Source organism: Sus scrofa, chromosome X, assembly GCF_000003025.6.
Source record: "Sus scrofa isolate TJ Tabasco breed Duroc chromosome X, Sscrofa11.1, whole genome shotgun sequence".
NCBI classification, from domain to species: Eukaryota; Metazoa; Chordata; class Mammalia; order Artiodactyla; family Suidae; genus Sus; species Sus scrofa.
In genome coordinates, this window is record NC_010461.5 from 51,322,334 (window position 1) to 51,335,992 (window position 13,659).

Consider the following 13,659-nt stretch of genomic DNA (forward strand, 5'->3'; position numbering starts at 1 on the left):
GTGGAGAAAAGATGGTGGAGTAGATGGATTTGAAATCACCTCTTCTCATGAAGACACCAAAATCATATTAACTGCTGAACAGCCATCAACAAAAAAGATTGGATGCTACCAAAAAAGATATTTTACATCCAAAGACAAAGAAACCACAACAAGATGGCAGGAGAGGCGCTTAAGTGATATAAATCAAACCTATACCTACCAGGAAGGCAACTCACAAATTGGAAAATAATTGCATCACAGTGGTTCTCCCACAGGAATGAGAGTTCTGAGCACCATGTCAAGCTCCCCAGCCTGGGGGCCTTGCATTGAAAGGAAGAGCCCCCAGAACATTTGGCTTTGAAGGCCAGTGGGACTCAAGTGTGGGATCTCCATAGGACTTGGGGGCAATAAAGACTCGACCCTTAGAAAGCACACACCAGGTTTCAAGTGCACTGGAATCAAGAACAAATCCATGAGTTCATATGAGACTGGGCCAGACCTATCTGCTGGCTTGAAAGGTCTCTTGAGAAGGAGAGGGTCATCTTTGGCTCACTGTGGCAGTTAGGACACTGGTGGCAGGGGCCCCAGGGAATATTAATTGGCATGAGCTCTCCTGGAGGTTGCCATTCTGGCACCAAGATCTGGTCCCACAGTATAGCCTACTGGATCCAGTGTTCGGACACCTGAGGTCAAACAACCGAGCTCAGAACACAGACCCACCCATCAATAGACAGTCTGAGCTCGCAGCAACCTCTAAATGCAAATTTGGCATGGCCCCACCCAAAAGAAGTACAAGCCCAAGTTCTACTTACCAGTGGACAGATACCAGTCCCTCCCACCAGGAAGCCTGCACAAGGCCCTGAACCAATCTCACCCACCAGGAGGCATACATGATATACAAGAGGAACTACAATCCTGCAGTGTGTGGAATAGAGAACACAAACACAGAAAATTAGCAAAATGAGAAGACAGAGAAATTAGAAAATCCTGGAAGAACAACTAAGTGAAGTGGAGCTAGACAATCTACCCTAAATAGATTCACAGTAAGCAGAGTACAGATGATTCAAGATCTCAGAAAAAGAATAGAGGCACAGCCCAATATATAACAAAGAGTTAGAAGATTTGAAGAACAAACAGAGATGAACTGAAATGAAAAACACACTAGAAGGAATCAATAGCAGAATAAGGGAGGCAGAAGAATGAATAAATGAGATGGAAGATAGTGATGGAAATCACTGCCATGGAAATTAATAAAGAAAAAAAGAATGAAAAGAAATGAGGACAAACTAAGAAACATCTGGGACAATATTAACGGCACCATCATTCATATATTCAGGGTCCCAGAAGGAAAAGAGAAGGAGAAATGGTCTGAGAAAATAGTTGAGATAATAGCCAAAAACTTCCCAAATATAGAAAAGAAAACACTCACTCAAGTTCAGGAAGTGCAGAGATTCCCATACAGGATAAACAAAAGGAGAAACATACCCAGACATATATTATTCAAACTGATAAAAATTAGACAAAATAAAAAATATTAAAAGCAACAACAGAAAAGTAGCAAATAACATACAAGGAAATTCCCATAAGCTTATTAGCTGATTTTCCAGCAGAAACTCTTGAGGCCAGAAAGGAATGGCACAATATATTTAAAGTGATAAAAAGGAAAAAAACTACAACCAGAAAGTCTTTTTCTACCACTCTCTTTCTTTCTCTGTTTTTTAAGTGTGGTAAAATTAAATTTTTTTATCATAGTTGATTTACAATGTTCTGGTAATTTTTGCTGTACAGCAAATGACCCAGTCATATATCATATATATATATTCTTTTTTTCACATTATCCTCCATCATGTTTCATCACAAGTGATTAGATATAGTTCCTGGTACTATATAGCAGGATCTCATTGCTTATCCAGTCCAAATGCAGTAGTTTGCATCTACTAACCCCAAACTCCCAATCCATTCCACTCCTTCCTGCATACTCCTTGGCAACCTCAAGTCTGTACTCCATGTTCATGAGTTTGTTTCTGTTCTGTAGATAGATTCGTTTGTGCCATATATTAGATTCCATAAGTGACACCATATGGTATTTGTCTTTCTCTTTCTGACATACTTCACTTAGTATGAGAGTCTCTAGTTTCATCCATGTTGCTGCAAATGGCATTATTTTGTTCTTTTTTATGGGCAAGTAGTATGCAGTTGTGTCTGTGTACCACATCTTCTTAATCCATTCATCTGTCAATAGTCAAATAGTCAAAACTACAGTGAAGTACCACCTCACACCAGTCAGAATGGCTATCCTGCTTTTTGTTTTTTCACCTCAGGATTGCTTTGTCAATTCTGGGTCTTTTATGGTTCCATATAAATTTTTGGGTGGTTTGTTCTAGTTCTGTGAAAAATGTCATTAGTAACTTGATAGTGATTGCTTTGAATCTGTAGATTGCCTTAGGTATTATGTCCATTTTTATGATATTAATTCTTCCAATCCAGGAGCATGGAATATCTTTCCATTTCTTTGAATCCTCTTTAATTTCCTCAAATAATGTTTTACAGTTCTCAGCACATAAGTCTTTCACCTCCTTGGTCAAGTTTATACCTTGGTCAAGTTTAATTTTTCATGGTGTTATTTTAAAAGGTATTGTATTTTCATATACCTTTCTGATATTTCATTGTTAATATACAGAAATGCAACCAATTTCTGAACGTTAATCATTATATCCTGCTACTTTTCTGAATTCATTGATCAGTTTGAGTATTTTTTTAACTCTAAAAAGATTTTTTAACTCTAAAAAGATTTTGCGTGAAATCCTTAGAGTTTTCTATATGTAGTATGATGTCATTTCCACATAGTGACAGTTTTACCAGAGCCTTTGACAGTGGCAACAGAAGGTCATGTGCATTCCCAGGGGCGTGAGAGCAAATATGGGTAGAGCTTGGTTGCAGAACCCTCCTCTGCAGTGTTCCCTGAGGTGACTGCAGCCACAGGTGGTGCTTGTTCACAGGCCCCTCGTGGTGGTGGGCCACACCTTCCTCTGGAGTGTGAGATGGCTTCGAATGCTTGCCCCTGCCACCAGTTGGTAGTGCAAGAGGCACCCTGTCTCCTTTTGCCCACATGAGAGGCACACTGCCACCTGAGAGCCCATCCAAGAAGGAGCACTGCTGCCTATAGCCTGTGTAAGAAGTGTCCACCACCTTAGAGCCTACATATGTGCAAAGAAAGATATTCCTATGGCAGTCCCACACCTCCTCCTCTTGCCCTCTCTAACAATGGCACCTTGCTTCTCCTGTGGCCCCAGCCCTACTTCCTTGCTCCACTGACTGTGGTGCCCTGCTCCCCAGCCAGTGGCACACAATTTCCTAGTCCCCCAGGCTTTCTCCACACAGCCAACCCTAGTCCTCTACCAGGAACTTACCTCAGAACACTGAATTTCAATGCCCAGTTCCTGCCTAGCATCAGGCTGTGGTATACAGGAGTGCTGGTATTGATGGCCTGTGTGACTTTCTCTCAGCTTTTCCCTTCTCAGCCTCACTGCTGCACTTTAGTCTGGTGCTTTGAAGTTCTCCCTCTGTTTTGGCTGATCTCCCTTTCAGTTAGGCATCCTCCCAGTATGTGGATTCCTTTCTATCACAGCTCCCTCTCAGGAGTGCTGATCTCATCCTGATTCCTTTTTTTCTCTTCACTCTCTCTTTCTCTTTGTTTTTCTTTTGTTCTACCCACTTATGTGGAGAGTTTCTTGCCCTTTTTGGAGGTTAAAGGACTTCTGCCAGCGTTCAGTAGATGTTCTGTGTGAATCGTTCTAATGTAGTTTTTTTATGTTTTTGTGGGAGAGGTAGAGTGCCACATCTTACTCCTCCACCATTTTGATCTCGCTCACCAGCAAGTCTATCATTTAGATTTTATAGATAAATAAAAACCTTTAAAACAAGCAAAAGCTAAGAGAATTAAATACCACCAAACCTGATTGGAAAAAATAATAAATGAACTTCTCTAGGCAGAAAATAAAAAGGTAGAACTAGAAATAAACAAACAAAAAATATGAATGGAAAAGCTCACCAGAAAGACAAATATACAGTAGATGTAAAAAAAAATCACCCATATACAAATATCATATCTAAACCAGAAATTCTTAGAACAGGGGAATGCAAATGCAGGATATTTTAAACACATTTGAAATTAAGAGATCAGCAACTTAAACCATCTTATGTGTGTGTGTGTGTGTGTGTGTGTGTGTGTGTGTGTGTGTGTGTGTGTATACACACACTATATATATATTATTTTTTAAGGGCCACACTCATGGCATATAGAAGTTCCCAGGCTAGAGGCTGAATTGGAGTTGTAGCTTCCAACCTACACCACAGCCACAGCAACTCCAGGTCTGAGCCACCTCTATGACCTACAGTGCAGCTCATGGAAATGCCAGATCTTTAACCTACATCCTCATGGATATTAGATGCAAGGATTTTTCCTTATTCTCAAATCAATCCGTGTAATACACCACATTAACAAACTGAAGAATAAATCTCATATGATCATCTCAATAGATGCAGAAAAATCTTTTGACAATATACCCACTTGTGATTTAAAAAACGCTCTAGAAAGTGGGCAGAGAGGGAACCTACCTCAACATAATAAAGGGCATTTATGGCAAACCCACAGTTATCATCATACTCAACCATGAGAAGATAAAAGCATTTCCTCTAAGATCAGGAACAAGACAAAGATCTCCACTCTTGCCACTTTTATTGAATATAGTTTTAAAGTCCTAGCCATGGTAATCAGAGAAGAAAAAGAAATAAAAGCATTCCAAATTGGAAAAGAAGAAATAAGATTGTCACTATCTGCATATAACATGATACTATACATAGAATATTCTAAATGTGCTACCAGAAAAATGCTAGAGATCATCAATGAAATAGGTAAACTTGGAGAATACAGAATCTCTTGTCTATATAATAACAATAAAAGATTAGAAAAAGGAATTAAAGAAATAATCCCACGTATGATTCCATCAAAGAGAATAAAATATTTAGGGATAAATTACCTGAGGAAGCAAAATTTCCTGTAGGGAAGCCGACTACCCTGTTGGTGAAATGTACATTGGTAGTACTATGGAGAACAGTATGGAGGTTCTTTAAGAAACTAAAAATAGAGGTGCTATATGATCCATCATTCTCACTCCTTGGAATATATCCAGAGAAAATCATAATTCAAAATGATACATACACCCCCAGTGCTTATTGCAGCACTCTTTACAATAGCTAAGGCTTGGAATCAACCTAAATGTCCATTGATGGATGAATCAATACAGTGTGGTACCTATATACAATGGAATATTTCTCAGCCATAGAAAATGAAATTATGCCCTTTGCAGCAACATGGATAGACCTAGATGTTATCATACTAAATGAATTAAGTCAGAAATACAAATATATGATATTTATATGTGGAATCTACAAAATGATAGAAATAAACTTATTTACAAAATGGAAAGACTCAGACTTTAAAAACAGGCATATTCTTACAAAAGGAGAAAGGTTGGGGGGCAGATACATTAGGAGTTTGGGATTTACATATACACACTACTACATATAAAGTGGATAATCAATAAGGACCTACTATATAGCACAGGGAACTCTACTCAGTACTCTGTAATAACCTATATGACAGAAGAATCTGAAAAAGTGGATGAATCTGAAAAGTGTAAGGATAACTGAATCACTTTGCTTACAACATTGTAAATCAACTGTACTCCAATATAAAATAATAATAACAATACAAGCTTTAAGTAACTTTAAAAGTGATAATAATAAAAAGATATCCTAAGGCAAAAAAAATGAGTTGGAAGGTATATATTTTACTTTCTGAAAGAGACTGAAGAATTCATATTAATTCTTCCTTAAGAATTTATTGATAACATTTAGCCTGACCTACTCTAACAAATTTTAAGTGTGCAGTATGTCATTGTAGACTATAGGTATAACAAATATTGTATAGAATATCTCTACAGCTTATAGATCTTTACTGAAACTATGCCTGTTGAATAATAACTTCCCTTTCCCCATACTCAGCCTCTGGTAACCACCATTCCAGTCTTTGATTTTATATATTTGATTATTTTTGATACTTCATATAAGTGAAGTCATGCAGTATTTTTCTTTCTGTGTCTAATTTAGCATACTGTCATCAAGGTCCACCCATATTGTTGCATATTGCAGAATCAACTTCTTTTATAAGGCTGAATTCTACTCCATTTTATGTGTATATCATATTTTCTTTATTCATCAGTCATTGGACATTTCAGTTGTTTTCACACATTACCTATTGTGAATAGTCAGTCCTACAGTGAACATGCAAAAGTTATTTTCGCTTTGAGATCCGAATTTCATTTTTTTTGAAAAATAGCCAGAAGTGAGATTGATGGATCGTATGGTAATTCTATTTTTGAATTTTGAAAATTCTCCATAGAAATTTCCATAGTGGTTGAACCATTTTACATTCTCATCAACAGTCTGTAAGAGTTCCAATTTGTCCATATCATTACCAATATTTGTTAGTTTTCATTAGTTTGATTATAACTATCCTGACAAGTGTGAAGTGATGTCTTATTGTGGTTTTGATTTCCATTTCCCTGATGATTAGTGATGATGAGCCCTTTTTCATATACCTGTTTTGAAATTACATATCTTCTCTGCAGAAATGTCTATTTAAGTCTTCAGCCCATTTTTAAATTGCATTATTACTCTTTTTTGTTACTGAGTTGTATATTTTTTATATATTTTGGAGATTAATCCTTTATAGATATATGGTTTGGAAATATTTTTTCCCATTCCAAAGGTTGCCTTTTAATCTGTTGATTGTTTATTTTCTTGTGCATAAGATTTTTACCTTGATTTAGTCTCTCATCTATTTTTGTTTGTTTTTATTGCCTGTGATTTTTGTGTCATATCCAAAAAAGTTATTGCCAGGAACAATGTCATGAGGCTTTTCACCTATTTTTTTTTTCTAGGAGTTCCAAAGTTTCTGGTTTTCTCTTTCAGTTTTTAACCCATTTTGAGTTGATTTTGTAAATGGTGTAAGAGAAGAATCCACTTGCATTCTTTTCATTCGGATATCCAGGTTTCCCCAAACCACTTGTTTTTGTTTTCTATTTTATTTTAATTGAAGTATAGTTGATTTACAGTGATTCTTTTAATGTGCTGGTGAATTTAGTTTATAATTTTTTTTTAGAATATAAATATGTCTATATTCTTCGTGGATATTGGCCTGTAGGTTATTGGCTTTTGTATCAATATAATGCTGACCTTGAATATTGAGATTGGGAGTGTTACCTTATTTTCAATTATTTTTTGGGGAGAGTTTGAGAATTGGCATTAATTCTTTAAATATTTGGTAGAATTCACCAGTGAAACCATCTGTTCCTATGGTTTTCTTTGTTGTCAGGTTTCAATTACTGATCCAGTCTCTTAACTTACTATTAGTCTGTTTATATTTTCTATTTTCTCATGATTCAGTCTTGGTAAATTGTATGAATTCTAGGAATTTATCCATTTCCTATGTTACCCAGTTTTGTTGACTTATTATTTTTCATAGTAGTCTCTCATGTCATTTGTATTTCTGATTTTCTGTCTCATTTCATTTATAATTTTATTTACTTGTGTTCTCTTTGCTTGGTTAGTCTAGCCAGGGACTCAATAAATTTGTTTATGCAAAGAAATGACTCTTTGCTTAATCGTTCATATTGTTTTTCCTATCCTCAATTTCATTAATATCTACTGTATTTTTATTTCCCTTTCTCTCCTAATTTTGGGCTTATTTTGCTTTTTTCTCTACTCCCTTGAGGTATAAGACAAGTCATTTATTTGAGGTTTTTTTTCATTTATGAATATGTCTGTAAGTTTTCCTTTGAGAATGGCTCTAGCTGCATCCCATACATTTTGATATTTTTTGTTTCCATTTTTGTCTCAAGATTTTAGGAATTTCTTTTGTGATTTTTTTCTTTCATCCATTGATTGTTCAGAAGGGTGTTAATGTCCATCTGTTTGTGAATTTTAGCTTTCCTATTGTTATTATTTTCTAGTTTTATACTGTTTTGGTCAGAAAAAAATATTTGGTATGGTTTCAATCTTCTTAAATTTCCTAAGATTTTTAAATTGGCCTAATCTATGATCCTACAAAATCTTCCATGAAAATAATTTGTATTCTTTTGCTATTGAATGGAAAGTTATATATATGTCTGTTAGGACTTTTTGCTCTGTAAGTGTGGCTCAGATCCATTCATTCCTTATTGATTCTGTATCTCAGTGATCTATCTATGGTAAAAGGAGTGTGTTAAAAACCCCAATATTATTGTTAAGTATTTTTTTATTCCTGCTTTTAATTCTGTAAGTAATTGTTTTAGATATTAATAATGATTTGATGTTGGTGACATAAATATTTACCCTTAACTTGTTGATGGTTAAGCTCTATATTAGTATATTTTTAGCTTCTTATATCCCTTTTAAATATTTTTAGCTTAGAGTATATTTTGTCTGATGTGAGTATAGCTACCCATGATTCTTTAGATTTTCATGTGCATCAAATGTCTTTTTCCATCCTTTCCCTCTCTTCTATGTGTGTATTTAAAGCTAAAGTGTGTCTCTTTTAGGCAACATATTGTTGGATCTTGTTTTTTAATCCATTCTTACTTTTGTTGATTGGAGAATTTAATCTATTTACATTTAAAGTAAATATTGATAGGTAAGGATTTACTATTGCCATTTTTAAAAATTATTTTCTGACTAAAGATCCTTTGTTTCTTGCTTCTTATTTTGTTGTCTTCTGTTGTGATTTAATGACTTCTCATGGTTTTATTCCTTTGTCATAATCTTTTGTGTTATCTTCTATAGATTTTTCCTTTTTGATTCTCATGAAGCTTTCAGGGGGTATCTTCATGACAACCTGTCTTCAACTTAATAACAAGTTAACTTCAATAGCATGTGTAAACTTCATTCTCCTAGCTTACATTTTATGTTATTGATATTATAACTTATGTATATTTATATTGTGTGTCCAATATTAAATTATTATATATATGTATATACTATAATTAATACTTTCATTTAAATTTTCAGCTAGACTTGTAAGTGAATTATACCCCACCATTAAAATATAGGAGGATCTGTCCATATGTTTAATATTACCTGTGAATTTTACACATGTATATGATTTTATGATGTTAATTAGAATAAATTTATTTCTGCTTGAATGCCATTTAGAATCCTGTAAGCAGATCTAGTAGTGATAAACTTCCTCAGTTTTGATTGCCTAAGAATGTCTTTATCTCTCCATTTCTGAAGGACAACTTTACTGGGTATAATACTTTCCCAATATTTCAAATATGTCATTCCACTCTCTACTGTCCCACAAAATTTCTTTTTGAGAAATCTTCTGATAGTCTTATGGGGGGGGTCCATCATATGTGCTGACTTGCTTTTATCTTTTTTAAAAAATTCTGTCTTTTAAAAATTTTTGACATTTTAATTATCACGTGTCTTAATGTAGCCCTTTTTGGATTCAACCTATTGGGGATATTTTGTGCTCATGAATCAGATTTTTATTTCCCTTCCCATGTTTATAAAGTTTTCAGCCATTATTGCCTTAAATATACTTTTTGTCTGTTTGCCTTCTCTTTTCTTTCTGGCATTCCCACAATGCATATGTTGTTTCTGTTGATGATGTCCCATAATTCTTGTAGACTTTCTTCACACTTTTTCTTTTCTTTACTTTTTCTTTCTTTTTTTATTCTGTGACCAGATAATTTAAATAGCCGTATTCAAGTTAATTGGTTCCCTTTTCTGAATGAAGCTGCTATTGAAGCTTTCTGTTGAATTCTTCATTTGTCACTGTAATCTTCAGCTGTGGGATTTGTTTGGATTTTTTATGGTTTCCCTTTCTTTGTGTAACTTCTAATTTTTTTCATACATTTTGCACCTAATTTTGTTTAGTTTTCCATGTGTTGTATTTCACTAAACTGCTTTAGGAGGGTCATTCCAAATTTTTTTGTTGGACAGTTTATAAATCTTCATTTATTTATGGTCAGTTATTAGAGCCTTATTTGTTTCTTTTGGTGGTATCATCTTCACCTAATTTTTGTCATTGTTGATTCCCTATGTTGGTATCTGTGTACCTAAATAAGCAATCTTTTCTTCTAGACTTTATAACTTTACTTCATTAGAGATAAGTTTACCAGCCACCTCAGCTTGAGGTTCTGGGTGGTCAGTTGGTAGCATCCTTGGGCAAGTGGGACTTGTCAGGGTTTACCTGGGTGTGGCCACAGCCTGTGTTCTCAGATGAGAGGAATTTTTGCTGGCTAGAAGCATCTATATATGTCTGCTGCTTGGTCCCTTCTCAAACATAGCTGTAGGACTGGCTCCACAATTTCTTGGATTCTTTGGTCAGGATTCCTATTTGAGCAAGCATAGTTGCTTGCTATGGTGAGCTGTTGGGCAGGGCTACACGTTTGTTTCCTTGCCCAGAAAGGGTTGTAGTATAGGCTCCACTGCTATTTATGGTTCAATGACTAGTGACTCAAATCAAGCAAAACTGCCACCAAGCTCCCTGGACAAATGGGGCTGCCACTGGAGTTCTGCACATTGGCAGATCCAGTGGCTTGGCTGCATGCTTGTGCTGTTGTAAGCAAGGCTGTGGGATGGGCTTCTCAGTTTCCCAGGTACTCTGGTTAGGCTTCTGAGTTGGGCAGAGCTAGAGGCTATATTCAGTAATATATAGTGCATCAGACTTCCTTCCCAGCCCAGGCCTGGCTATATAACATACATGATGGCCATCATGGATCCTTGGTTGGGGATTCCATTCCATCAAACTCCCTGACATATAGGGCCACTAGCTTATCTCTGCAGACAGGCAGAGCTGCTAGGTGGACTCTGCTCAGATGCCACATCAAGTGGTCACTCAGCCTCTGAGATGGTGTGGTTAAAGTTTCCTGATAGATAAGGTTTCCTGTACTCAACTGTAGGTGGGGCCATGATCCTTCTCCCCTTCCCAGACAGGATGGCAACACAGGCTCCAAGGCTGACACAGCTTATTGGTTGTATACCTGAGTCAAGCAGAAATGCTTACCAAGGTCCCTGGCCAGATAAGTTTCCTGCTCAGCTCTGCAGGTGAATAGAGCCACTGACTTGGCTCTCTGCTCAAGTTTTGCTATAATAAGGACTTTGGAATGGGTAACACAGCCTCCTAGGTGCTCTGACGAGGCCACCATGCTGGGCTGGATTAGGATCTGTATTCAACAGTATGAAGGTCTTCAGATTTACTTGCCTGCCAAAGCAATGCCTCAGAACAGGGTCCATGACTGATAAGGGTTTGTTGATTGGGGATCTAAATCAGGTAGAACTGCCCATCAAACTTTCTGGCTGTAAATGGTCCCTGGCTTGACTTTGCAGATTGACAGAGCCACTGGCTGAGCTCTTTGTTCAGGTACTACTGTGAGAAGGGCTATAGGGTAGGCTACAAAGATTCTCAGATATTCTGGTTAGCTTACTGTTTGGGCAGGGCTGAGGATTATATTCAGCATTGAGTGGTAGTTTAAATTTCCATCCCTGCTTGTGTTGGATGATGAAACTTTCCAAGGCCTGTACAGCTCATTGGCTATGGAATCATTAGGCAGAATTCTGCACTGACCTTCCTGGCCAGATGGGGCCACTAGCTTGACGCTGCAGATGGACAGAACCACTGGGTAGTATCTCTACTTGAATACAGCTGTCAGGAGGAGCTCAGTCTACCAAGATCCCAGTGTTGGTTTCTGTAAACCCTTTATCTGTTCCAATCTGATGTGGGGTGGCCTAGCCCCATAGAATCCTCTTGCGATCCCTGTGAGGTAAGACACAAGTGGGCCTACTGGAAAGCATCTTGTAATATTGGCAAAGCTATGTGTTTACCTTGGGTTCTCTTGTTACCACTGGAATAACTTAGGTCCAGGGTGCCCTCTCAGGGGAGGAGCAATGTGGTCAGCATGTAGCCATTCCTCTTACCGTTCTAATGTGGTCTTTTTCAGATTCTGAAATCTGAGGGGGTGTTTCATTCAGTTCTACCTGATTTAGATCCCCAATCAACAAACCTCTGTGTTCTGAGATTTTCACAGTGGTGTCTTTTCTGTAGATTATTGGTAGTTGGTCTTCTTGTGAAGGGGACTGTAATAGGGAAAGATTGTCACCATCCTAATGACATCACTGTCCTAATATGTTTTGAAATCAGGAGTGAGATACTTCCAGCTTTATTCTTTCTCAGGATTGCTTTATTTATTCATGATCTCTTCTTTTCTTTTACTTTTTGTCTTTTTGCCTTTTCTAGGGCCACTCCCGTGGCATATGGAGGTTCCAAGGCTGGGGTCTAATTGGAGTTGTAGCCACCAGCCTACGTCAGAGCCACAGCAACACAGGATCTGAGCCACTTCATGATCTTTTCTGATTCCTTATGAATTGTAGAATTATTTTTTTCTGTTTCTATAAACAATGCCATCAGAAATTTGATAGAGATTGCATTGAATATGTAGATCATTTGGGCTAGTATGGACATTTTAATAATATTTCATCTTCCCACACATGAATATGGAATGTAATTCTACTTGTTTATGTCTTTTTAAATTTAATTTATCAATGCTTTGTAATTTTCAGCATAGAAGTCTTTCACCTCCTTAGTTAAGTTTATTGCCAAGCACTTCATAATTTTTGGTGTTATTTTGAATGGGATTGTTTTCCTAAGTTCCTTTTTTTAAAAAATTTTTTATTGTTATTTCCCCTATACAACTTTTTTTTCTACTGTACAGCATGGTGACTCAGTTACAGATACATGTATATATTCTTTTTTCTCCCATTATCGTGCTCCATCATAAGTGACTAGACATTGTTCTCAGTTCCTTTTTTTTTTTTTGTCTTTTTGCTATTTCTTTGGGCCGCTCCCGCGGCATATGGAGGTTCCCAGGCTAGGGGTCAAATCGGAGCTGTAGCCACTGGCCTACGCCAGAGCCACAGCAACGCTGGATCCGAGCCACGTCTGCCACCTACACCACAGCTCACAGCAACGCCGGATCCTTAACCCACTGAGCAGGGGCAGGGATCGAACCCGCAACCTCATGGTTCCTAGTCGGATTCGTTAACCACTGCGCCACAACGGGAACTCCCTCAGTTCCTTTTTCAGACTGTTGTTAGTGTACAGAAAGACAACTGACTTTTATATGTGGATTTTTTTTCTGTCTTGAAAATTTATTATGAATTAGTTGATTAGTTCTAAGTTTTTGTTTTTAATGGAGTCCTTGTAGTTTTCTGCATATAAGATCATGTCATATGCAAACAAGGATAATTTTACTTCTTTCTTTCCAATTTAAATACCTTTCATTTCTTTTACCTGCCTAATTTCTAAAACTTCCAGTGTAATGTTAAACATAGGCATGAAGAGTGGACATCCTTACCTTGTTCTTAATTTTAAAAGAAATGCTTATAGTTTTCCATCATTGCGTATGATGCTCAAAACTCACTTATATGGCTTTAATTATGTTATTTTCCTTCTATTTCTGGTTGGGTCTTTTTTTTCCATAAAGTTATGTTGAATATCATCAAATATTTTTTTATCTATTGAGTAGATTATATGCTTTTTATCTTCATTCTTTACCACATTAATTGATTTTCCTA

General features: G+C 36.7%; 1 protein-coding gene across 1 annotated transcript in view; it reads left to right on the forward strand.

The window, feature by feature from the left end:
- The window catches only part of ZC3H12B (zinc finger CCCH-type containing 12B), a 518,102-nt gene that overhangs the window by 90,808 nt on the left and 413,635 nt on the right, over positions 1–13,659 (forward strand). The gene's annotated exons all lie outside the window — the stretch shown is intronic.